This window comes from Molossus molossus, unplaced genomic scaffold (genome assembly GCF_014108415.1).
Source record: "Molossus molossus isolate mMolMol1 unplaced genomic scaffold, mMolMol1.p scaffold_m16_p_11, whole genome shotgun sequence".
In the NCBI taxonomy this organism is placed as follows: domain Eukaryota; kingdom Metazoa; phylum Chordata; class Mammalia; order Chiroptera; family Molossidae; genus Molossus; species Molossus molossus.
Window position 1 is genome coordinate 23,312,336 of NW_023425346.1, and position 27,195 is coordinate 23,339,530.

At 35.2% G+C, this 27,195-nt stretch overlaps 1 pseudogene; it reads right to left on the reverse strand.

Annotated features, from left to right (window-relative positions):
- Nucleotides 1–24,596: 24,596 nt before the first annotated feature.
- On the reverse strand, nt 24,597–25,062 carry LOC118625792 (annotated as a pseudogene).
- Nucleotides 25,063–27,195: the final 2,133 nt, after the last annotated feature.

Consider the following 27,195-nt stretch of genomic DNA (forward strand, 5'->3'; position numbering starts at 1 on the left):
GTGAGATGGAAAGAAAATGTTTCTGAAGCCTGTCATTGGAGCTGAGTATTAAACTGAGTCAATATTCAGTAAGTATGAAAGGGACTGGTGATACATTCAAGACACAGGAATCAGCACGTACGAAAGCGTATTATGCACCATTGCGTGCTTAAAGGGAAAGGCCATTTGGGCTGGATTATAAAGTATCTGAAGAGTGCAACAATTGTTGGGGCTAGGAGTCAGCAGGGGCAAAATCAGAAAAGACTATGTAAACCATGTTGAAACTACAGACTTTATTAAAGGTCACAAACTCAAATGCATTCAGGGGTCAGCAGGAAAGCTGCAGTGTGAAGATTGTCAAGCAGTAAGCAATGGGAAACGGGTAAGTTTTATACTGAACAGGGTGAGAAAGACACTAATTAAATGCATTGAAATCTAATGTTCTTAAAACACAGAAGGGTGCCAAACAAAATGTATCTGAAGAATGAATGCCTTCAGGCATTTAAACTCCCAAATGATTCTAAGTGCAAGGATAATTTAATAAACAATTTCCATAATGTCGGTGACATGGTCACATTTAGTTTTCAAACAATTACTCTGGCTGTAAAATGAGGAAATAAGCGGAATGATGCAGCTATGGAAGAAAAGAGATTATATCCTACATTAAAACATTATTAGAATATTATTTTAGTCCATATTATAATAGGTTATTATAATAATTTAGAAAAAATAAGGTGGTAAACTGAACTGAAGTAAATCCGTGGAGATATGAATAAGTGAATATTTTCGAGAGCTATTTAAAAGGCAAAATGATTTCATGATGATATGGTCGATGTAGTGGAGCAGAGGAGAAAATTAAGGATAAATCCCTACTTCATGACTAGAATTCCAGTAGCAGGTCATTCTGTGTGCTCAGACGGGCAATACTCGGTTAGGATATTTGGGTAGGAAGAACATTGCCTGAGGTTAGGTGGTTTAAATCAACACCAAATGCACACAGATAAAGATGAGAAATAAGATTTTAATTAACTTCTGTTTTGTATTTTTAATGTTTAAGTAGCATCTAGTGTCTCTAGAGAGTTGTATCTAAGGGTGTGGCATATAGAAAAGAGGACTAAATGAAGAACTTGAGTTTGCAGTTAGTGGAATGAAAGTAGGTGAAGCCATGAGAGTAGATGAGCCCTCCCCAGGGACGTTATCATTGGACCACCACAAAGAGCTCGGTAGGGACTCTCAAATAACAAAAGTCAGAGAGTGAAAGATTAACACAGAGCCCAGGAAAGACAGTCCGTTGATATGGTGGCAAGCCCAGACCATAAGGAGGCCAAGAGACAATGGTTTCTACTAAAAAGAACATTTATATTGTTGAATGTTTAAAAGTACAAGTGAAACAGACTGAAAAGAGTCCACATGCTTTGTAGCAAGAAGGTTATGGCAGACTCTACCAAGTTAAGTTTTCAGCAAGCAGTAGGGATGTAAGCCAGACTGTAATTCGAATGTGAATGGCAGGTGTGAAAAAGCAGATGGCAGACATAAACATGTCATGCAAGATGTTTGAATGGAAAGGGAAGACATTAAGGCAGGAGTAAAAAGAGGTATTACAAGAAGGCTTTGAAAAGGAAAAAGCAATATTAATGGAGGGAAAATTTACATAAAGAAATCAAGACCACAGATGTACCTAGACCTGTATTCAATTATTGACTTTCTTAAAAAAAAAAAAAAAAAGTTTAATATCCCGTCTATTTCTCTTAAGAAGTATTGATCTACATCAAAAAGGGGAGAAAAAAAAGAAGTAATGATCATTGCAAGTTATTCATTATGAGATTCAACTAATATCAAGGCTACCTTTGTTGAGACTCTTTTATCATTATCTCAGCTCCTCATAAAAGAGCACTCAAATAATTTGGAAGGTGGAGGAGATAAAAAAAACAAAAACGAAAACAAAAAACAAGTATGTGACCCATGTATGTACTACAGCACATAGAAAAACATGGCCAAAGTTCAGGTGGTTTAAATCAGCACCGAATCACTATGGCTGGCGCTTAGAAAGTCAGACATTAATTAAATTCTATAGATTTGTGAAAAAATTTTAATTATTGTTGCCATTTTATCCTTAACTAAATTCCACTCTTCAAGCACAGTAGAGCCTTCAGTCTCCTGGTGAAATGCATATAACCCATGCAATTCATTATGAAGCCGTTTCTCACTGAGAGCTCAGAGTGTCAGAATTTATGAACATCCAAGCCCTTTGATTTGATTTTTTTCTCTGGAGCATGTTTGCTAATGCACAGATATTATTCATTAATGTGCTAAGAGGTGTTCACTAAAGTTGAGCTGGAATTACCTTCACTTCAGCAGAAAAGTCATCACTCTTCTCAGGCAAAGAATGCTGATGAGCAAAAGTCCTCCAAAGAATTGTGATGTTGTAGAACAGCCCCAATAAATTAAACACATTCTACTGCTTCTGCTAATGTGCATGGGAAAAAATTAAATCTATATCTTTCCCATTAATCTGTTTGGGAGATTTTATCTCTAATGGAAATGGTGGAGAAATTTAAGAGTGAAAGTGCAGAATGGTTACCTTTTAAATTTCCGTTATTTGTTTCTGTCACAAAAAAAAAGATGAAGTATCCAGTCTCAGCTTTTTGGCAGAATGGACACTGATTTCATCATATGGTTTAGTGTCAGTCCATGGGGCCACACTCAATCCTCTGAGCCACACTGGCAGGGCTATAAACATACATTAGTGTGTCATTTGGGAAATATATGCATGTATTTCTGTTGGGCATATTCTTAGGAGTGGGAAGGATAGCTTGTAACTTGTGTTCCTGATCAGCTTTAGGAAATATTACTAAACAGTTTCAAAGATGTACAAATCACACTTATTAATGCCTGTCTCTTTCATGTTTAGCAGTTCTGATAGGCAATGCACTCTGATTTTAATTTTTAGTTCTCTGATGTCTAAAGTTGAGCACATTTTCATATATTTGTCATTTGAATATCTTCTCCTGAAAAGGTATCTTTTGAAGTTTTTGCCAATTTTTATGCTCTGACCAGTTTTGCTCAGTGGTTAGTGTGTTGGCCAGTGGACCAGAGACTCCCGGGTTCAGTTCCCGCTAAGGGCACGTATCTTGGTTGCAGTTTGTCACTCGGTGTGTCTCTCTCACATCAATGTTTCTCTCTCTTCCTCCCTTTTTCCCTTCTGCTCTATCTGAAGATGAATGCAAAAAAATGCCCTCGGGTGAGAATAAAAATAAAAGAATAAAGTTTTTGCCAATTTTTAGGAGCCTATACTTCTCAGTCTGTACATGTTTCCATAGGTTTGTAAATGTTCTTTAAATATACTGAATATGAGTCTATATTCATCCAAAGTATCCAATCCCACTCTGTGGCTTATATTTTCATTCTCTTAATGTTTTTGTTTATGAACATAAGTTCTTAGTGTTAGTAATGCTTACTCGATCATTATTTTCCAATATAGCTAGTAGTTCTTGGATGCCATTTAAGATATCTTTGTTTTCGCCCTGGCCGGTTTGGCTCAGCAGTTGGAGCGTCAGCCTGCGGTACAGAGAGACCCAGGTTCCGTTCCCGCTAAGGGCACGTACCTCGGTTGCAGTGTGTCCCCGGCCCTGGTTGATCGTGTGGGTGGCAGCCACTCGATATGTCCCTTCACATCGATGTTTCTCTCTGTCTCTCTTCCTCTCTCTCCCTCCCGCTCTATCTGTACAAAAAATGGAAAAATGTCCTCGGGTGAGGATAAAAAAAAAAAAAAAAAAGATATCTTTGTTTTCTTCAAAAACATGATGTTATCCTGTTTCTGTCTAGCTAATTATTTTACCATTTATATATGGATTGTCTTCTATCTGGAATTGGTTTTTATCTAGGGTAAAAGGCAGGGGTTCACTTTTTTTTCATATGGAAATTCTAACGCCCAGCATCATTTATGGAAAGGTTGTCCTTGTTATATAATGCAGTGTTAAAAAGTTAGTGACTTTGTCACAAAGCAAATAAAACAAATAACAATTATCTGTGTAGATCTGTCATCCCACCTCCCACCCCTGGGCTTTCTCCTGTTTCTTTGGTCTACTGTTTTTTCATGTAACAGTATCGCAGTGTTTTAATTATTGTAGCTTTATGATAGATCTTGATTTTTGGTAGCGAAGTGTATCAGGTTTGTTGCTCTAAGTCTGCCTTGGTCATTGTTAGCTCTTTATATAATGTATATGTTTTAAAACAAGCCTGTCAATTTTGATTGACTACACTGTATTTACAGATGAATCTGTGAGGCATTAACATCTTTATAATTTGAGCCCTCCAATCTGTGAACACAGCATTTCCTCACGAATTTAGGTTTACTTTATTTAATTTATCTGTTATAAAAAATTAGTGAATTTTACTTTTTGTGATGTAAATGATTTGAAATTAAATTTCCTGTTTGTGACTGACATATAGCACTACAATTACTTCTATTTTAATAATGTTTCTAATGACAATTCGCTATTTTCATACTAATTTATTTGGAATTTTATATGCACTATTATGACAATTTTAACTAATTATAGTTTTATATATTATGTTCCAATTACTATTTGTTTTATATTCTATTTTTTTTTTCTTATTGTACCAATCTAGGATCTCAAATTCAAGGTGAATAAAAGTGTTGATAACAGGTATCTTTGATTTTTTTCCTACTTCAGAGAAAAAATTTTGATATCTCACCTTTAAGTTTGAAGTTTGTTGTCAATTTTTCATAGGTACTGTTAAACAGATTAAATAATTTTATTTTAACTTTAATTTGATACCAGTAGTTAATATGACTGGGTATTTAAAGTTATTAAAAATTATTCTTTACATATTAAGGTAATCACATGATTTTCGACATTAGTAGGTTATTATGATAACTTATACTGCTTCATTTTCCACTATTAAACAAACCTAAAATATCTCAAATTCAGTTGTCATTTTTGTAAGTTTTCAGCTTATTGCTGGTTTGCCCTGCTCTTAAAATGATGCCTTTCAGGGGTCCCAACCAAGATCTTACTTAGGGTGTTCGATAGGGTCTCTTTTCCCATGCAGATCCTGAACTCCATTTTTTGCTTCCTTCACCTCATAATAAAGAAAAAGCTATTCTGTTTCAGCTATTTTTTTACTTAACTTTCTAGCTCATTTACCTGCCAGCAGAGGCCACAGAATTCACCAAGTGCTGGACTCATTTTCTCCTCCTCCCATCTCAACAATGTCTTTGTTCCTCATTTCTTGGCTTCCATTGGGAGACATAATCTTTAATTTTTGACTACAAAATAATGCCAAACGTTTTTGAATACAAAACAGAACTCTGCCTTCCTTGTGTCCCCCTGGGCTCTTTAACACCATGGTCAAGAAACATCAGATACCCCCCCCCCCCCCCAGAGAGAAAGTGGCTGACAAAATATTGGCTCACTTTTCTGAGCTGCTGCTCTCTCTGAATTCTCGATTCTCCAGTTGTAGTTGCCCTGCTGCTCACTTGTGCCATCAAACTGTTGTTCAAATTCTGGCTTACCTAACTACTACAGATGAAGAAATTGATCTGCTCCTACATCTCCATTATAGCCCAAAGACTTTGACACCGTGGTTCTTAATTTACCCTTTAAACTTCTTAGTCTGCTTTCCAAGATTTCCCGTGACTTCTCACATACCATCTTCATTCTCTTTTTCTGACAATTCTTTATTATTTTTTAAATAATTTTGCCTGTTTGAGCAAACATATTAGTTTTATTATTTTAAAATTTAGATTAATTACACGTAACATGAAATTTACCATTTTAACCATTTTAAATTGTCTAGCTCTGTGATGGTAAGTAAATTTACATTGTTGTGCAACCATTAGGACCATCCATCTCCAGAACTTTTTCAACTTTCTGAACTGATACTCTGGGCCCATTGAAAACTAATTCCCAAAGCCCTCTACCCTAGTCCGTGGCAAACATCAGTTTACCTTCTGTCTCTATGACTTGACTACTCTAGGTACCTCATGTGAGTGGTATAAAAAAATGTCTGTCCTTTGGTGACTGATATTTCATTTAATATAGTGTCTTTAAGGTAATCTATGTCTAATATATTTCCCAGGCTATCTTCTACCCTAGTCCATTAGGTTTCTGTAACCATAACATAACTTACATACTAGATATGTAAGTAATTTAATTACTTATCATTAGTTGTAAATAAAATTCTATGTTTTGCATTTTTAAATATACCTCACTAATCTTTCACGTGATGATGTGAAGACTGATCTAAAAAATCTGCCATACAATGAGTATTACTAGTATAATCAAAACTATTAATTATGCTATGACAAAAACCAACAGGCAAAACAAATCCCAGATTTTTTTTATATTCTTGCTATTGACCTCTTTCTAACAGTTTTTTTCTGCTTCCTCATTTGATTTCACAGTTTCAAGAAACCTAAATGAAGAGATAACTGAGCATCCAAATTAAACACACAGGTAATTGCACCAATGCAGTTAACCATGTTTGCTGTCGATGGGTTAAGTGGCCAATCTTGCTGATAATTGAATATATGCAAACACAATTAGCAGTTATGAATGTAACAATGTGCACAATACATTTTTCTAGGTACATCAAATTATATTCACAAGTAGTAGTATTGTATGCAAACTTACTCTCATCCTGGAAATAAACTTAGAACAGAATATATTTACTGACCATAAAGGTCAATATGCTATTACAGTAAACAGTATCGAAGTACTAGGTTATTAGGCAACATTTAAATATAAGATGAGGCTGATTGGAAAGATAGGTATGTGATTTAAATAGATGTAGATGTTGATATAGATAAAGATGTCGATGTTGATGTGGATGTAGAGGTGTACCCTCCCTGCCCAGGGAGTTCAAAGGTGCCAAAATTATATAGTGAAGTGAGTGATGTAGAACCATGAATTTTACTGTTGCATTATTTACTCCCGTTGTAGGAATCAGGATCTGGCAAACACCTCCACCATAGACCATCACCACCTCCCTCCTCACACCAGACTGATTATACCTTAAGCAACAACTCAGTGGTCTTTCTCCAAAACAAACATGCATTCAAAATAGGATTGAAAACTCATTCAAAGTAAAGTAGCAAGAACCAAATGGTATATTAATGCATCTTCCAGAAGACTCACATTTTTTTTTAAAGAACTTGGATTATAATTTTAAAACGAAGATGTGGTTGATCTTTGGAGAATAGAAATTTCTCACGTTGCATTAAAAGTGTCCTTCTCTAACTTTCATTTAGTTCTCTTAAACACTTTTTTTTTTTTTGAAGCTGTGAGTTTTGCAGACCAGAAAAATTGTTCAGCATTATTCTGAAATTGTACCACTACCACTTAAGAGTGACAAGGTTTTAAGAAGCCATTTTTTTTTCATGAGCTGCTATTTCTTCATCTACAAAACAAGAATAATGCTGTCTAACCTTCAAAGGATTTTAAAGGGTTAGAAGCAACATATACAATACTTAGCACAAAGTTAGACATAATTGTTACTTCATATAAGTGGTATCATTTATTCCTACCATTCTGTATTTTAAGAAAATTTTTCTTCTTGTTTAACCCCCATTTCAATTTTTCGTGTAAGGAGAGAGTCTGCTCCAAATCATTTCCTCTTTGTTTTATCAGCCCAAATGGTGTCTTTCTCATGTAATGTACAGAAGGAAATAATACAATAACTCTGTGTGTGGCAACTTCTAAAATGACTCTCAATGATTTCTGCTTCCTGGTATCGCTCCCCACTGGAATCCTCTCCCAGAAAACATAGGCAGGACCTAGCAATTGGCCTGTAATGTGATGAATATGTAAAAACTATGAGATGGTTCTTTCTAGATTAGGTTACAAACAACTGTTGAATTCATCTTGCCCTACTCTCTCCTTCCTTTCGCCTTGCTAGTTCAGAGGAAATCAGTTGCCATTTTGAGAACTCCTCTACGGAATGTTCCAAATGGCAAAGAACTGAGGGAAGCTTCTGCTCAACTGTTCAGGAGAAACAGGGACCTTAGTCTAACCAACTGGGAGAATCTAAACCTTGCCAGTAGTCACTGTCTGAGCCTAGACATGAACTCAACCCCAGTTGAGCCTTAAGGTGACTGTAGCCTCTGCTAACCCCTTGGCTCAAGCTTGTAAGAGATGCAGAGCCAGAGATCCTGAACTAGAGTCTCTATTAAAAACAAATGAACAACAATAAAACAATGATATAAAAAATGTTACTAAGTGTGTGGATAAGCCACGAAGTTTGGGAGTGATTTGTCATGGCGTACAGAAATAGAAAACTGATGCAAGCTTATTCACAATACTCTTATTTCCCAAACAGTGCTATTTGTAATGATCCTTCTCCAGGATATTAAAAATACATTAGTTTCTGTGGTTAAAGACAAGTCTTCTTATTTACAAATGCCTTTTTAGAATTCCCTTTCTTCCTTCATATCCTAGAAAGAATAATCAAGCAGTAGTTTTTTCAGAGTGGATGCCAAATGAAAAAAAAAAAAAAGTACACACACACACACACACACACACACACACACACACACACACACACATTACTTAAGTAGAATTCTAAATATCTGTATTTTAATAAATCAATTATTTAATAAAATAGTCAGAAAATAATTTTGAGCATCTAATTGTTTTTGAGAAGCTGCCTGAGAAATACAAATAAGAATAAAATATTGTTTTGCTTCCAACAAGGTTACAATCTAGTTAGGAAAATAAGACCTACATAGATTTAAAGTCTACTGATACTCCAAGGTAACAGATGACAAATGGATTTTGCAGGAGTGTGTAATCTAAAAATAAAGAGAGGAAAGCAGCTCTCTGGGGGGAGGCAGAACATGCACTAGAATTTTTAAATGATCAGAATTAAAAATGAGACACATTTCGTGTCTTTACCAGTAGTAGTGCCTCTTTCTTGATAGTTTGTTTCATTATTCATTATCTTCATCAGCATGGATAGCATTTCATTTTATTTATGAAACTAAGGAATGATACAAAGAGGTTAAAAGTTACCTCATGTCTAGACACAGTTATTAAAATTAAAACCAAGGTTGTAAACTCTGAAGTAAATAAAGAAATACAGCCAACTAATTGATTTTTAAAAATAACTGAAATTTTGTTGCCTACAGTCTCTTTGACAATTTTTATGGATTCATGAGTCGCATTTAAGTCTTTTATCCATTTTGAGTTTATTCTCGTGTAGGGTGTAAGTTGATGGTCTAGTTTCATTTTTCTGCAAGTAGCTGTCCAATTTTCCCAGCACCATTTATTAAAGAGGCTGTCCTTACTCCACTGTATGCTCTTGGCACCTTTGTCAAATATTAATTGAACATATTGCCTTGGTTCCATTTCTGGGTTCTCTGTTCTGTTCCACTGGTCTATATGCCTGTTCTTGTGCCAGTACCAGGCTGTTTTGATTACAGTTGCTTTGTAGTATAATCTGAAATCTGGTATTGTGATTCCTCCAATATAATTGCCAATGATATATCAGATAAGGGGTTAGTTTCCAATATATAGACAGTGCTCATACAACTCAACAAAAGGAAGACAAAGAACCCAATTAAAAAATGGGCAGAGGAGCTGAATAGACACCTCTCCAAATAGGACATACAAATGGCCAAGAGACATATGAAGAAATGCTCATCATCACTAATCATCAGAGAGATGCAAATTAAAACAACAATGAGGTATCACCTCACACCTGTCAGAATGGCCGCCATCAACAAATCATCCAACAACAAGTGTTGGCGAGGGTGTGGAGAAAAGGGGACTCTAGTGCACTGCTGGTGGGATTGCAGACTGGTGCAGCCACTATGGAAAACAATACGGTGTTACCTCAAAAAATTAAAAATTGAACTTCCATTTGACCCAGTGATTCCACTTCTAGGAATATACCCTAAGAAGCCTGAAACACCAATCAGAAAGAATATATGTACCGCCATGTTTGTAGCAGCACTATTTACAATAGCTAAGATCTGGAAACAGCCCAAATGTCCATCAGTGGAGGAATGGATAAAAAAGCAGTGGTACATATACTCAATGGAGTACTATGCAGCTGTAAGAAAGAAAGATCTCTTATCCTTTGAGAAGACATGGAGGGACCTGAAAAGTGTCATCCTAAGCAAAACAAGCAAAAAAGAGAAACACAAGTATCATATGATCTCACTTAATTGTGGAATATAATGAACATAACAGTCTGAGGAATGGGGTAGTCCCAGAGATGTGGAAGTGGGGTACAGACTGACAATCCCCAGAAGAGGGGGTGGTGGGGGAGAGATAAACCACAGAACTTATATGCATGTATGCATGAACAGTGGACATGGACAACAAACTGGGGAAAGGGCAGAGAGGGCGGGGGGGAAATCAGTGGGCGAAAAAGGAGAAACATCTGTAACAAAAATTAATTAATAAAAAAAATAAACAAATATATAAATTAAAAAATAGCTGAAAAAGAACAAAATGATAAAAATATATCTCAATATATAAGCACAATGTCAAAAATTAAAAGTTGTTTCAAATGATTCTATTTCAGTTTTCAATAAATTATTTTATATTGTGTTTCTATTTTATACCCCTAGAAAATTCACAGACTGCCTGGTTAATATATCTTTATTTAGTGGTACAGATATTCCCAGAACACTATTTTTTAACAATTAGTAGGGTATTGATAGTCAGAAAAATACTGAAAGGAGTGTGAAAAGTTCAAAGGGTGGGCAAGATGGCACAGACATTATGGAGCATGACATTTTAAACAGAAAAAAGTGATTAATAAAGGCAAATTCAATGGAGAGATGAAGTATGATAAAGGCTTAAGAAATACCCATTGCATTTTAAAATTTAAAATTTGTTGTGACTTTAACGAGGGATAAATTTAGTACAGTCATGGGGCAAAAGCTGGAATTCAATTATATACTAAGCAAATATGAGGTGAGGTGACTAGAACAGACCACTCTTTTGACAAGTTTAGGTGAAGAACACAGGAAGGATTTGGTTATTGGAGAAAGACAGGCTCAGGGAAGGACAACTTTATGGATGTTTACAAACTGGAGAGAGGAAGATGTAAAGCAAGACAGGAAGTAGAGCCAGGTGCTCTAGGTAGAGAAAGGTAGATTGCCTTTGAGTAGGAAGGGGACCACGTTTGAAAATGGACAAATACTGCAAAGAGAAAAAATATACACAAACATGTAGTTGTCTGAGAGGGGCTTTGTATTTGAGAAAAATGATGACAGTTTCAGCTTTCTCTCTGCTCATATAAGGATAGTGAAGAAAGAGAATAAGAATGAGTAAGAATAGTGATGAAGAGACCTCAGATGACATGCCAAAGACAAAGAAAGAACTTGAGTGTGGCCTAGAAGACGTAGTTACAGTGGTATTAGCCAGCTTTTGTACAATTTCTTTCATTAGTACTCAGCATCATTAATATTTTTCTAAATCTTGAACAGGTGATCCTATTAATGTTTGCAATTTTTGTTGTTGTTTCTATAGCAATATGTGACATTCAAAACTCTTGCCTGGAAAAGTTTGCTAATCATTGGTCTGGAGAGAGCTCTGAAAATTCAAAGTCATAATATTAGGTGCAGATTGGTCAGTGAACAACTATTCTTAAAGTTATAGTCCTTCCATCATGTGAATTAATGGACTCTTTTTATCCTGTGTGGTATGAGCATAAAATACGTAATGTAGATACAGAAGTAATTGGCAAGTGCTAAGATACATGCCTTGTATGAATTTATTGAATAGTCATTTCTCTTTTGGGTTGAGGGAGTGAGTGTGGTCTCATGTATGTTTTCTATAAGACTAGATTTTATCAGTTATGAAAACATTTACTAACCTTCACTTTTTTTGTCTTTCAGTCTCTTTCTCATAATCATGTTACTTTTTGTGGCATAACAGAAAAACATTAAAAGTTATAGACTTGGAAGGAAAGATATGAGGCATTTGAAACCCAGAAATATCTTCCAGATATATTTTAGTTTATATTGAGCATCAGAGGCATTATTTCAAATGAAGCAAGAAATTTTTTTTATTTTTGCTTTATTTAAAGGCAAAGCAAATTGTGTAATTATAACTGGGGGTACAAAGCATATTTGCCAACTAATTTTTAAAAACATTTTCTTTTCCCAATTGACAAATTAGATTGGCAATTTTTGTAGAGCAAAGAGATATGTGCAGAAGAAAACAAAACAAAACAAAATCTCAGACCCAGAATTAGAAAGTAGAAATTTGAGGCTCAGATCTGACATTTACTAAATTTTCAATTTGGGGTAAGTTGTTTAAACTCTCTGAGTCCGACTTTCCTAATTGCTAAATGAGGATGAGGTCTATAGTCCAGGAAAATTGTGAGGAAAAAAATAGTAACACATTTCTGAAAGTATGTGGTACAATACAAAACATTCTAAGATACTGTTTTGTTTTGTTTTTAATTTGGGGACCCCTGCAATACAATTCAATCTACAATAATTTTAATCATTTTTTTCATACATTTCTGCAAGTGTAGAGGCATTTGGTCCCAGGTTACAGAAAACTCAATATAGATAGATCAAGTCTAAATTCACGTGAGGCATGTTTTGATTTTCCATTATACAAAACATAGAAGAGGAGAAAGAATAAACCATAAATCTATAGACCTAGCACTTAAGAACAATGTGGCTTTTTGAAATATTCCTTCCCATTTGTTATACTGGAACAATTTACAGGGTGTTTTCTTTTAACCTCAAACCTTTAATTTCATTTATTTTCTTTCAAAGATAGTGTCTCTTTTATTTAAAAAAATTCAATCAAATGAATAAATATAGAGCAGTAGACTACATTAATTCCCAGAAAACTGTATTTTTCATAAGAGTTCTGGCTGTATCTTTCACCTTTGAAATACCCCTGGTTACCTAGCATAGAATTTCAGACACAGTTGGCACCTAATATTTGTAGACTGGATTGTTTATCAGTTTAAAAAGCTAGTTAATTCTCCAAGCTGGAGATGTTGGTCTCTTCCAATGGCTATGCAGAGAAATGGTGTCATGTGGTGTCTATAATTTTTGTCATTTGAGGGAGATAATTTCAAGGCTAGTTGGGCAAATGATAATGTAAGCAGAGCACATCCAAAAATTAAATAAACAGATGGGCCTTTATTGCCGGAAATAATTTGTTCTTGGAGGGAACATCTAACACTGGTGCCTGTCATATTCTGACAGCAGAGTGACATTTGGGACCAGATTCAGGACTGACCTGGCACATTTCTAAAGGATAGCATCTCTGAAGTAAATGGGTAGCAATCATTTATTAATATAGAAATTCAGTAAATTATTTCTCTCAAATCACATCTACTTAGCTATATTATTCACTCTTAAATGTGTTATCTTTTTACAAGCAATGAAAACAGGAATTCTCATTGCTGCTAAAACTAATCTTACTTTATAGACAGTTCTGTTATCATTTCAAATAACTGCAATTGGGAGAATTTCATTACAGGGGGATCCATGGTCTGGAACACAAATCTAATGTGACATCTTAACACTTGAGAACAGCCTGGTTAAAGTGTTGGCCGGCACACTGAAGAGTCTCGTGTTTGACTCCCAGTTAAGGGTATGTTGCGGGTTTGTTGCCCCAGGTTGGGGTGCTTGTGGAAGGCAACCCATTGATATGTATGTGTGTGTGTCTCTCTCTCCCTCTCTCCCCCTCCCTCCCTCCTTTCCACTCTCTCTAAAAATCAATGGAAAAAGTATCCTCCAATGAGGATTAACAACAAAAAAAAAGGTCTGCAACCCTCAACATTCTAGAAACGTAATGTGATATTATTTATATTTATTTGTATTGTGAACAATTTGAGAAAAAGAACTGTTTTTCATGTTGCCTCTTCCAAAGCCCAATGCTCATGTCATAAATGGATTCTCAATACTGCTTGCTGGTGGGTGGATGGATGGATGGATGGACAGCAGGAACAATCATTCCCCCTATCTCTAGTTATCTTTAAACTTGTTCCATTTTTATGTAGTGCCTGAGCTTCCTTGTACTCTAAAATCTTAGCAACAAATGGATCAGTCTTTAATTTCCTTTCCCATGAACTCAGTAGCTTTCGTTTGAATGTCTTCCATGTGCTCAACACAGCAGATGGCTCAACACAGCAACACTAAGAAAGATCAATTGCTGCTCTAAGATTATGATCTGATAGAGACATGGCATGTGCCACTGAAGTCTTACGGAGTGCTTGCAAAGTACTTGTGATGAATTCCTAATTTGAATGAGGAAAGTAGGGGAGACAGAGACAGAGCCAGAGATAGGAAGATACAGAATGGCTTTGGAAAGTAGGCATAAACTATTCAATGATTTATTTGAAAAAAAGATTATTTATGGTGTCAGCTATGTGTTGGGCACTATCAATAGACTTCAGAATAGCAGCAATGAACAAGAAAGATAAAGTGACTAGCTTTGTAGACTCCATCATTTAAAGGGCAAAATTTGCACTCTGGTTGAACTAAAAGATTGGTTCAAGTAAATCAGGCAAGGAGTGAAAGGCTTCAGGGGATGAGACCCTCAAATTCCTGAAACAAATGGACAACTGATGGATATAATTGATGATGCAAGAGATCAATTTCTGCAATACAGTCAACAAAGCCTAACTAACCACAATCAGTCAGTCTTGAGCAGTCAGTTGAGCATTTGATCCTGACATTTTCTCAACACTGTCTTTTTAAACTTCTATGTAGTGACTGTAAACTTGATTTTGCAGATGAGGAAAATTAAATTAAGAAATAAAAGAAATGTTACCAAAATCACACTGCAAGTATATGGTGAAGTAGGGATTTAAAAAAGAGGCAGTAAGTTCTGGTCTTTATGGACCACTTGCTTTTTTAAATAAACCTCTTAAGCCAGAAGGAAAGAGAAGAGACAGTGCTGAAAGTTTTGTCCTAACTACAACCCTACATTTCAGCTTTTGATTACAAAACAAAAATGCAATAAAATAAAGCAATGAAAGTGAGAATTCCATAGAATATATAGTTAAATACATTTATAGCTTTAAGAAAGTGTTTATTGCTTCTTTTAATATAAATGCTCAACCTAATTTTCTCAGCAAAATCTTCTTGTTACTCTATTAAACATCCCTGTTCTCAGCATCACTCATAACACACACTGTGGTTACTATAATTTATAGATGCCCATGTTTCCAGGGATTGAATGACCTCTGTCCATACTGTACAAATAAGACGTAAGCTTACTAGGATTTTCAAATCAGAGAGATGAAATTCTTTCAGGTTTTATATGAAAAATCGACAGATTACAGATTTATTTATTAAAGTAAAAATAGTTTGAATAACATAAATGCTAACAACGTATTATCTGTTATTAGTGCCCAGAGTAAAACTGAAAGAAAAAAATAAATAAATAAAGCACACTTGAACATTATGAAGAAATATCTCTGCCGGTTTATGCTAGGAGAAAGTCAATAAAAGTTCAAACCGTAATGTGCTACTAAATCTCAATTACTCTTTGTGGTACCATTAAAACTATTATGTAGCTTCATTTATTTGGGAAAACATATTGATGGCTCCTCTCTTCTTGGTTCTGGTACTTACCTAGTGGAGTAGATGCGGAATAGAAGACTTTATAGAATATCAATTATTTCAGGGTTTTTGTTTAAGGCATTTTCCCTTCATCAAATTATGAATTTGTCGAGCATATAAAAGTAATTTATAGCTTGGGCCTTTGAACAATAAAAGGCCCAAGCTATGAACAAATCACAGAAGGTCAAACTAGTATGAATCAAATTAGTATAAAAGGGTAGGTAAAATTTTTAAGATCTATATATTAGAACAGTACTTTTCTTGCAGCTATAAGAAATTAAAAGGAAAACTCTGTTTTTACAGTCTGCCATTAACCATTGAGAGTTAAGACGGAACCCACAGGCTTAGGGCTCAGTTCCACAAACCTGCCCCCACTTCAGATGCAAACCTCAAGTCTGGGCCTCCTATACTCTGACTGACTGGTTATACATCAGGGGCTCCCGGGACGCCCTCCTAAGTTTCAATAATTTTCAAGAATGGCTCACAGAACTCTGGAAAGTGCTTTACTTAAGATTGTCAATTTATTGTAAAGAATACAACTTAGCAACAGCCACATGCAAGAGCCACACAGGACAAGGTGTGTGGGCAGGGGTGTGGGGCTCCCATGGCCTCTCCGGTGTGCCGTCCTCTTAGCATCTCGAGGTGTTCACAGCCCTGAGGCTCTCGGAACTCCCTCGGTTAGAATTCTTATGGTTTTATTAAGCAGGTATTAATTGACTAAATCACTGGCCATTGGTGATTAACTCAATCCCTAGCCCTTCTTCCTTCCCAGTGGTCCTGGAGTGGGACTAAAAAAAGTCTAACCCTCTCATCATGTGGTTCTTTCCCCTCCTTCATGTCACCTCATTAGTATAAACTCAGACCTGGTTGGAAGGGCTTATTAAGAATAACAAAAGACACTCCTTTAACCTCTATTACTCAGGAAATTCCAAGAGTTTTAGGAGTTCTATGCCATGAGCCCCGGGACATAGACCAAATACATATTTCTTTTAATGTCATTGAGGTGATTCAATTTAATCATTCATCATTAGGTATACATGAATTCCAATAACCAGATTGTATATCTAATGAATATCTAATAAATATATATGAGCTTCTTACTTGTTTCTAAGAGTTCAATCAGTATGAGGTTTTTAAACTGAAGAAGAAAATTAAAAGCCCAGGCAGAATAGGGGTAAGGAGAAGGAAAATAAATGTTCACATGCTTGAAAATGTCTTGCTCTACTGGATATGCATGTATTTATTTTATGTACAAAAAATGGAGTGAGATGGAAATTTAGGTCTTATCTCAGAGAGCTATCGACATGCTACATCAAGTTAATAGATATTGTACGGGTGAACATTACCCATACGTTAATATGTGTAAATGTGTAGGAGAGCAGAAAAACAAAATGTGATCCCCAAACTTTGGAAATGTGAAAACATGTATAAAAAGTGAATAAAAGTTGTGCGCTCTCTCTCTCTCTCTCTCTCTCTCTCTCTCTCTCTATATATATATATATATATATATATATATATATATCCATGGTATTGGAATTTTTTCATCTATCACAAAGGATTACAATTGTTTTTAAAAATACAGAGAAACAAAAGATAGATTAGGTGTCTTATAACACTCAGATTTTCTTCATTTGAAATCAATTGGAAAGGAAAAATTGAGTCAGTCAATCTATTGATCTTCCACAATACAAGTAACATTCTATTTCAGTTTGCAGTTCTTTTTAAATTGGTTGTTTTAATTATCGTGTCATTCTTAATAAAAAAACTAAAAGTAAATAAAAATAAATGTTTCAGAGTTTCCCAGAGGAAAAGAGATGGCTATCTTTGTTTCCCCCAAATTCTCCAATAATTAATTATGTTAGTAATACATTTTCATTATATAAAAGTTAGAAAATGTACACAAGCCAAAAATGAATGGAAATAGTTATATCTTTATCCCAGAGATCACATTACTAACATTTGATAATGTTTCTCCCAGATGTATTTTATGCATATTATTAGTTAAATAAATATTTCAATAAGATCACATAGCACATGATTTTTTTCTCCACCAAACCTATCAAGAACATGGTTATTCTATATTATTAAAATGTGGACCACAAAATTATTATTCTAAGGGAAATAAGCCAGTCAGAGAAATTCAAATACCATATGATCTCACTTGTGTGTGGAATCTAATGAACAAAATGAACTAAGAAAATAGAACCAGAGGCATGGATACTGTCCATACCGTACAAACAAGACGTAAGGTTACTAGGATTTTTGTTTAAGGCATTTTCCCTTCATCAAATTATGAATTTGTTGAGCATATAAAAGTAATTTATAGCTTGGGCCTTTGAACAATAAAAGGCCCAAGCTATGAACAAATCTCAGAAGGTCAAACTAGTATGAATCAAATTAGGTGAGCGGGGTGGGGGTAAGTGAATGAGAGATGGTGAAGGGATTAGTCAAAGAACATATATGCAGAACCCACAGACACAGACAGCAGTGCGGTGATGTCCAGAGGGAAGGGGAGATGGGTGCTGGGGGGAGATGGGCAAACAGGGAGGAAATGGGGACATCTGTAATAGTGTCAACAATAAAAATAAAGTTTTAAAAAGTACCCTTCAATATGATTTGTAACAGTGTCTAATTATTCTAATTATGAATTAGTAATGAGCTATTTAGTTGTTATAATAAATATTTAAATGAAATTTAAATGCCTAAATGAGGCCACACAGATAACCTAAATCTTTAACTTAAACAACAGGGGCTTGTGAAACAACCAGAAAATCCAAGAGTAGCCCAATGGATTTTAAATTTAATTTAAAATAGAAACAGAAACGAAAATCACAATGCCAAGTCAAACCAAAGTCATCTCTGATTAGATGTTGTCTGAGGATAGCTACTTTGTCACACCTAAAACTAACAAACTAATTGGGGAATTTTAACTTGGTGAAAGACAGTTGAAAAACAGTGACCAGGATATAGAGTGCCTAGATAATCTAACTTTATCCTAAACAAGACTCAAAAAAAAAAAAAAAGAATATCTGTTCTCAGCCTATTGGAAATGTAGGAACTAAAACTCATCCCAATCTATTGGAAACTTACGTCTTTCATAGTGAAACAATACTGAAATGCATCTCTTTAAAAAGAATACAAAAATCTATGGGAAGGCACCGGCACCTCTTGTTTAATTTTGCTTCGCAGATGTGTTTTTTACAAACTGAAGGCAGATCACTTCACCAGCAAAAAGAGTATGACTCGAGTTATTGAAATGCTTACTTTATTGTGGATTTTCTAGAATCCAACTCACACTCTTTCCAAGTTATACCTGTACATACTTACACGAACATACATACACATGATTAGCAGTGTGTCTAGGGGGAGAGTTGGAGTGCTAGGAGGCTTCCTTTTCATTATATACTCTTATTTTTGATAATGAATTTAACCAGTGTTTGTCTAGGGATAATTTTTTATTGAGTATAATGTTTGTGATACTTTTGAATCTGTGAAATCATAGTCTTCATTAATTTAAAAAATGTAACAATGCCGGGGTGCGGTGGCAGGGGAGTGGGTCTGGGAGGAGGATGTCAATGGGGAAATGTCTTAACAATTTTATTTGTTTCCTGGGTCTGCCATAACAAATTACCTCAAGCTGGGTGGCTTACAACAACAGAAATGTATTATCTTCTGGAGCCAGAACACTGAAATGAATGTGTCAGGAGACTGGTTCCTTCTGGAACCAGGCTCTGAGGAAAATGTGTTGCATGCCCCCGCCCTAGCTGGGTGGCACCCAGCAACTCCTGGTCTTCTGTGGCTGCTTAATGCAGTTTCTGTTTCGTCTCCACATGGCCTTACTCTCTGTGTCTTCAAGTTTTCCATCTCTTATAAGGATAGCTATCATTGCATTTACCATCACTCAGGATGATCTTTTCTTAAGATCCTTATCTTAGTTTTATCTGCAAAGACTCTTATTCCAAAGAAAGTTACATTTGAGGTTTCAAGTGAACCCATCTCTGGGGGCAGAAGTACTATTCAACCCACTATATTCTGTGCTATATACATATGTATCAGTTAGCATTTGCTATCTATTAAAACATTTTGAGCTCTGGGCGGTTTGGCTCAGCGGTTAGAGCATCAGCCCACGAACCAATGAGTCGTGGGTTTGATTTCGGTCAAGGGCACGTACCTCGGTTGTTGTTTGTCCCTGGCCCTCATTGGGTGGTAGGAGGCAACCAGTCGATGTGGTTTTATCACACCGATGTTTCTCTCTGTTTTTCTCTCACCCTCCCTTCCAGTCTATCTGATAATAAGTAGAAAAATATCCTCAGGTGAGGAATAAAAACAAAAGAAAGAAAACATTTTGAGCTTACAATGATAATTTATGCAATTTGGTCTGGGCTCAGCTGGTCAGTGCTTCTCACATGGGCTGGGCTCAGCTGGTCATGGATAGGGTTATTCATGCGACGGCAATCACTTGCAGGGTCAATGGTGCTGGCTGCTTTACCATAGCTATGTCTGGAACCAAGGCATCATAGAATCTCTGCTCACTTTATACCCTTGGTCGAGCATCTTAGCCTGGGCTTATTTGTGTCATGGAGGCAGAGTTCTAAGAGTAGGAGCAGAAGTTTTGTAATGATTTTTTTAAACTAACCCAGTATTGATTCAATCATGTTCTAAGTACTAAATTGAGTGACAAAGCCTTTTTGACTCTTGTACATTTTTAATTTTAATGACTTTCTTTATAAAAGTTCCAGTAGAGTGTATGTTTTATAGTTGGATAATAATAATAAGGCCCACTTCTTGACTCATGTTTTAAATTGTTTTTAACACTCTTGTTGAGTTCTAAGGGATGTATAACAAATTGCTCACATTTTAAGTGCACAACTCAATACTTTTTAAAATATGTATACATTCATGAAATCATCATGATAATCAAAGTTTTGAACATCTTTCCCCCAAATGTTCTTGCGTACTCTTATAACTTCCCTCCTGCTCATCCTTATCTCCTTTGCCCTGTTCTCAATCAACCAATAATCTGCTTTGCACTACTATAAATTATTTTCCACTATAAATAATTTTATATAAATGAAATCATACAGTATGTACTCATTTTGGTCTAAAATATTTTATTCGTTTTTTTTTTCTTTATTGATTTCAGAGAGAAAAGAAAGGAGAGGGAGAAAAAGATAGAAATATTGATGAGAGAGAACATCGATTGGCTGCCTCCTGCATGCCCTGCACTGGGAATCAGGCCCACAACCTGGGCATGTGCCCTGACCAGGAACTGAACCAACAACCTCTTAGTGCAACCTCTTAGCCACACTGGCTGGGATAAAATATTGTACTCTTTATAACTGATATCCCTCCAACTTGTCGTATGTACAATTGTTTTTTTCCTTGTTATTGCTGAATCATGTCCCAAAACTTGTTTATTCATTTACCTGTTCACTAACTTTCAAGTTGCTCAAGTTTTTGGCTAATATATATATATATGGCTAATACATTTTTGGTACGTGCCCCTAGAGGGAACCGAACCCAGGACTCTGGTCTGCAAGCCGATGCTCCAACCACTGAGCCAAACTGGCCAGGGCTTGGCTAATATTTTTAAAACTTGTTATGTATATTCACATACAAGTTCTTATGGACATATATTTTCATTTCTCTTAGATCAATACCTAGGGAAAAATGGCTGGGTAATATGATTGGTGGGTATTTAACTTTTAAAAAAAATATCAAATTGTTTTCCAAAAGGCTGTTCCATTTTACATCAGACCAGCACTTTGCGGGGCAATTAACAGATGTGTACTCATGTATCATTATGGTTATAATTGTACTTCCACGATCGCTGGTTTTATTGAGCATCTTTTCACATGCTTATATCTGTGCATGCTTATATCTGTGCATCATTTTAGTAAAGTGTTTAAATATTTTACACATTTCTTGTGGATTGTTTACTTTTTTATTAAGTTTGGAGACTTCTTTATGTATTCTTTATAAAAATACTTAGTGAAAATGTAATTTCAAATGCTTTGTTTTCTGTTTTTCAGTCTGTGGCTCTTATTTTCATTGTCTTAAAAGTAATTTTGAAGATCAGAAATTCTTAATTTTAGTGAAGTTTAATTCATTAATTTTTTTTTCTTTGTGGGTCATGGTTTTGGTGTCATGACTAAAAGAAAATATTTGCCTAACCTAAGGTCACAAAAATTTTCTCATATATTTCCATCTACACTTCAGGTTTAAAATTTAGATCTCTGAATTTAGAGTTAATTTTTTGCATATGGTTCAAGTTATGAAACACATTTTATTTTTTTTATTGTTGCTTACATTATTGTTTCACTATCTATTGAAAACTATCCTGTTCCACCAAATTAACTTAGCATATTTGTTGAAACCCATTAACTACTTAGGTATGAATCTATTTCTTATTATTTTATTTTATTCTATTTATCTATTTAAATATCTTTTGCCACTACTGCATTAAATTTATTACTCTAGTTTCATAATAATGTCTTGAAATCAGATAGTGTAAGCTCTCTATTATTTTTTTCCAAGTTGTTTTGCCTATTTAAGGTCATTTGAAATTCCATATAATTTTAAAATCTACAGTAAAGCCTGCTGGGATTTTTATTGGACTTGCCTTGAATATATGGGCCAATTTTGCGAGAATTGCTTAGCGATTTTCAACCTTTTTCATCTCCTGGCACACATAAACTAATTACTAAAATTCTGCAGCACACCAAAAAATATATTATATTTTTGTAGTTTGACCAAAAAGAAAAGTATAATTTTGATTCATTCACATTGGGTCTCTATTGGTGTGTTGGCTGTTGTCATTATTTTATTTGACAATCTAAGGAAAAAGAGGTCAGTGCCCCTGACTAAACAGTCAGGTATTGCATATTTTTAAATTCTTGCAGCACACTGGTTGAAAATTGCTGCTCTAGTAATGTTTTCTTTTATTTTAGTATATAAATCAAATATAGTTTGTCAAATTTAATCTCTAAATATTTTATTTATGATGCTATATAAATTATATTTTAAAATTTAAATTTCTGATTATTGCTAGTATATAAAAATACAATCCAATATTTTATATTGCCCTTGAAACTTGCAACATAACTACACTTACTTATTGGTTCTGGGGATTTCTTTGTAGATTATATAGATGTTCTACATAAATGTTCATATCATTTGCAACTAAAAGAATTATACTTTTTTCCCCAAAATGCAAATGCCTTTTATTTCTTATCCTGCATAGTGTACTGGCTAGAATTTACAGTACAATATTTTATAAAACTGATGAAAGAGAACATTTTTACCTTATTCTTAACCTTGTGAGAAAAATATTCAGTTTTTCACCATTAAGTGTGATATTAGATATAAATTTTTGTTAGTTTATGTGTTTGTTTTATGTTGCCTTTGTAACTGTAATTTATCAGGTTGTTAGCTCCCCTTTATTACTACTTTGCTAAAACTTTAAAGGAATATATGGAAAATTCTGTGAAATTATAAAATGACTTCTTTTATTCCTAACAGGATTCTTGGTTCTGTGATCTAATTTGTTTTATTGTAATATAGCCACTGCAGCGTTCCTTTACTTAGTGCTAATGTTACATTTTTATCCATCTTTTAACTTTTAACCAGTTTTGTCTGTACATTTAAAAAGGGTCTTTGGTAGGCAGTACTGAGTTTGGTCTCCCTTATTTAGCCAATCTTAACAATATCTGCTTTAAATTTGATTTTATTTTTTAAAATTTTTTAAATTGGTTTGTGTAAAGAGAGAGGAAAGGAGAGAGATTGAGACATCGATGTAACAGAGAAAACATCCATGGGCCTCTTCCTGCACGCCCCCTACTGGGGATGGAGCCAACAACCTGGGTATTTGGCCTGACCAGGAATCCAATCAGGACCTCTCAGTCCATGGGACAATGCTCAATCCACTGAGTCACGCTGGCTGGGCTGCCTTAAATTTTAATTGAAATGCTGAGACCTATATACTTCATGTGATTATTGATCTGTCTGGCTTTAAAATTCTCATCTTGCTATTTATTTTCTGTTTTTTCCTTTTCTGCTTTGTCGTTTATATTTTGAATTGCTTAAGTATTTTTTTTATTTTCTGTTGCCTTGTTAGCTATAAGTCTTTTTGTTACTTTAGTAGTTGCTTTAAGTTTTATAGTATACATCTTTAACTTATCATAGTCTACTTTCAAATGATATTGTACTATTCATATATAGTATAAGAACCTAATACCTGTATGCTTATAATTTTCTCTTCCAGCTCTATGTCATTTTTTATCAAGCAATTTTCTTTTGTATGTTATAAACTTCATAACATATTGATTCAGATTTTATTTACTTTAATTTATCTTTTAAAAGCAATTAATTTAAAAAGTAAGTAATTTATGTTCACTAATATGTGTACCATTTCAAGTACTTTCCAGTACTTTGTGTAGATCCAGATTTCCATTTATCTTTCTCTCTGAGTGAAATTTTTTCCAGCTTTCATCTTTTTAATCAGCTCCATGAAGGACATCCTAAATGCTACATGAAACACACAGAATATTTTTTTCTTTCAGTATTAAAAAAATTAAATTCACAAGTATTTTAAGAAACTTCTATATAATCAGGGCAGTAATAATCTTCAGTAAAAAACAAAAACAGACCAAAAAAAAAAAAAAAAAAAAAACCCTCTAAATAATCATGTTCTTGTTTTCTTGTAGTTACATTTAGAAATTGCTTCCATGATAAACATTGTGTACACGTTTTTAAAATGTCCGTAGATACACATTATTTCGGAGGGAGAGGGGAAAATCAGTCTGGTGAAATTTTTTTTTTTGGCCAGGACCAATGCTGAGAACCCAATCCAAAAATAAAAACACATGGAGCTTTCTAAAAGGTCTTTAACAAGCTACCTTGGGAGCTCAATTGAAAAATAGAATAAAACAGATGTTTCAGTGCAGCTCCAAAACTCTATAAATACAGCCATTTGGAAGGACGATCCTGGATCAGAAATTTTATTCCTTGTGTATCTGCATTAGGTGTGACATGCCTCATCTCAGTTGTCGTAATTGTCTCTAATTTCCTCCTGCCTAGCGGTCATAACCACCCTGGCTTCTGCCACCATAGTCTCTGGATCTTCCATATCCATATCCATATCCATATCCATATCCGCATCCTCCAGGTCGACTATCATACCTGCCACTCCCATAGCCCTGGTCCCCACCACCTCTAGAGTAGCTGCGGCCACGCCCATGGGCCCCAAAGATACCCCCTCTGGTTCCCCTGGCTGACTTGCCCTCGTGGTCCACATGAATCTGGCGACCATCCAGAGACTCTCCACCCATGGCTCTCATAGCATCTGAGGCATGCTCTGGATTAGTGAAGGTAATGATCCACCTCAGGAAATGGTCCAAAGCTGCTGAAGTCATCTTCCGGAGCCTGCTCGTCGGTGTTGAAGTTGAGCCCTCCAATGAGGAGCTTCCCTTCTTCAGAGGACATGGCAGTGAATTTGAGTCCTGGAAATTAAGTAAAAGGGCTGGGTGGACAGTTATCCCCAAGGAGCAGAGCCACTGAGCTCTCTGAGTAAATTTTTAAAATATTTTCTTGTTGTGAATGTCTGCTGTTAATGAATTACTTAAGCTTTTTATATTTCTAAAATAAGTCTTATTTCATCTTCGTTTTGAAAGATATCGTTGGGTATAGAATATTCGATTGACAGTATTTTTTCCCCACCTTAAACTTTCAAAATATTGTTCTCTTATTTCCTGGCTTGTGTTTTCTTCTAAAGGAAACTTTATGTCATTTTCAACTTTGTCTTCTGTATTTAATGGGTCTTTTTTCTTCATCTGCTTTTAAAACTTTCTTTTTATCACTGGTTTTAAGCAGCTTAGTATGATGTAATTGATATTCTTTCTTGTCATTGGGTTTGTTGGATGTTACATATATTTTCTATTTTTATAAATATTCTAGAATTTGGTATTCAGATTCAATTATCTTACTACTTGCCAACAGTTTTATTTTTTCAAGTTTTGATTTTAAGTTTTGTTAGGTGGCATTAAGCTGGCCCTATTCCAGGGCTAATTGTTTCCTTACTATTGAATCAAAAACCTTTGGTTAATTTCCAGTATATATAGAGTGCTCATACAACTCAACAAAAGGAAGACAAAGAACCCAATTAAAAAATGGGCCGAGGAGCTGAATAGACACCTCTCCAAACAGGACATACAAATGGCCAAGAGACATATGAAGAAATGCTCATCATCACTAATCATCAGAGAGATGCAAATTAAAACAACAATGAGGTATCACCTCACACCTGTCAGAATGGCCACCATCAACAAATCATCCAACAACAAGTGTTGGCGAGGGTATGGAGAAAAGGGGACTCTAGTGCACTGCTGGTGGGAACGCAGACTGGTGCAGCCACTATGGAAAACAATATGGTGTTACCTCAAAAAATTAAAAATTGAACTTCCATTTGACCCAGTGATCCCACTTCTAGGAATATACCCTAAGAAGCCTGAAACACCAATCAGGAAGAATATATGTACCCCCATGTTTGTAGCAGCACTATTTACAATAGCTAAGATCTGGAAACAGCCCAAATGTCCATCAGTAGACGAATGGATAAAAAAGCTGTGGTACATATACACAATGGAGTACCATGCAGGTGTAAGAAAGAAAGATCTCTTATCCTTTGAGACGACATGGAGGGACCTGGAAAGTATTATCCTAAGTGAAAGAAGCCAAGCAGAAAAAGACAAATACCACATGATCTCACTCATATACGGAATATAATGACCATAACAGTCTGAGGAATACAGTAGACCCAGAAACATGGAAGTAGGGCACAGACTGACATCCCTCAGAAGAGGTGTTGGGGGTGGGGGTGGGAAGAGATAAACCACAGAATTTATATGCATGTATGCATGATCAATGGTCATGGACAACTACGCCGGGGGCGGGGCGGGGGTGGGGCGGGGAGGGGGGGTGCCAATGGGGTATAAAAGGTGAAATATCTGTAACAAAAAAATAAATTAAAAAAATTTAAAAAATAAACAAAACCTTTCTGAGTACTCTACATGAAGCCCAATAAATTTTTAGGTCTTCCAGCCTATCAGTTGGAAAAAAGAACTCTTCTTGGCCCTGTTCAAATTCCACAGCTGGTCCCTCTAGTCCTTTTGGGTGGTTCTTTGTTGGCTCATGCTCTGATCAGTACTCATTTAAACTGCAGTAGGATAATCTGAATGCATCCAGAACTCTCTCGCTTTGCACAACTGTTACCTCTTTAATCTTTTGCTCTTTGAACTCTTCACATTATAACTTCTTTAGATTCTCAACTCTGTCTCCTTCCCTCAGGAGGAGCTTATTCTGGGTTTTCTCTCCTTATGTAGGAATCTGGAAATTATGTTATCAGTTATACATTACTCTTCTTTATTGCCTGATATCCAATGTCATGAGAAACATTGTTTCATATATTGTGTTATTTTTTTCAGTTGTTTTAGTGGGAGAATAAATTCAGTTTTTTAGTTCTATATTCATCATTAATGGAAGTATCCATTTCTAATTTTATAATATTTTAGGAATCTTTGTTTTATAGCATATCTAATTATTCATATATAGTCATGCACTGGTTGACAATAGAGATGCAGTAT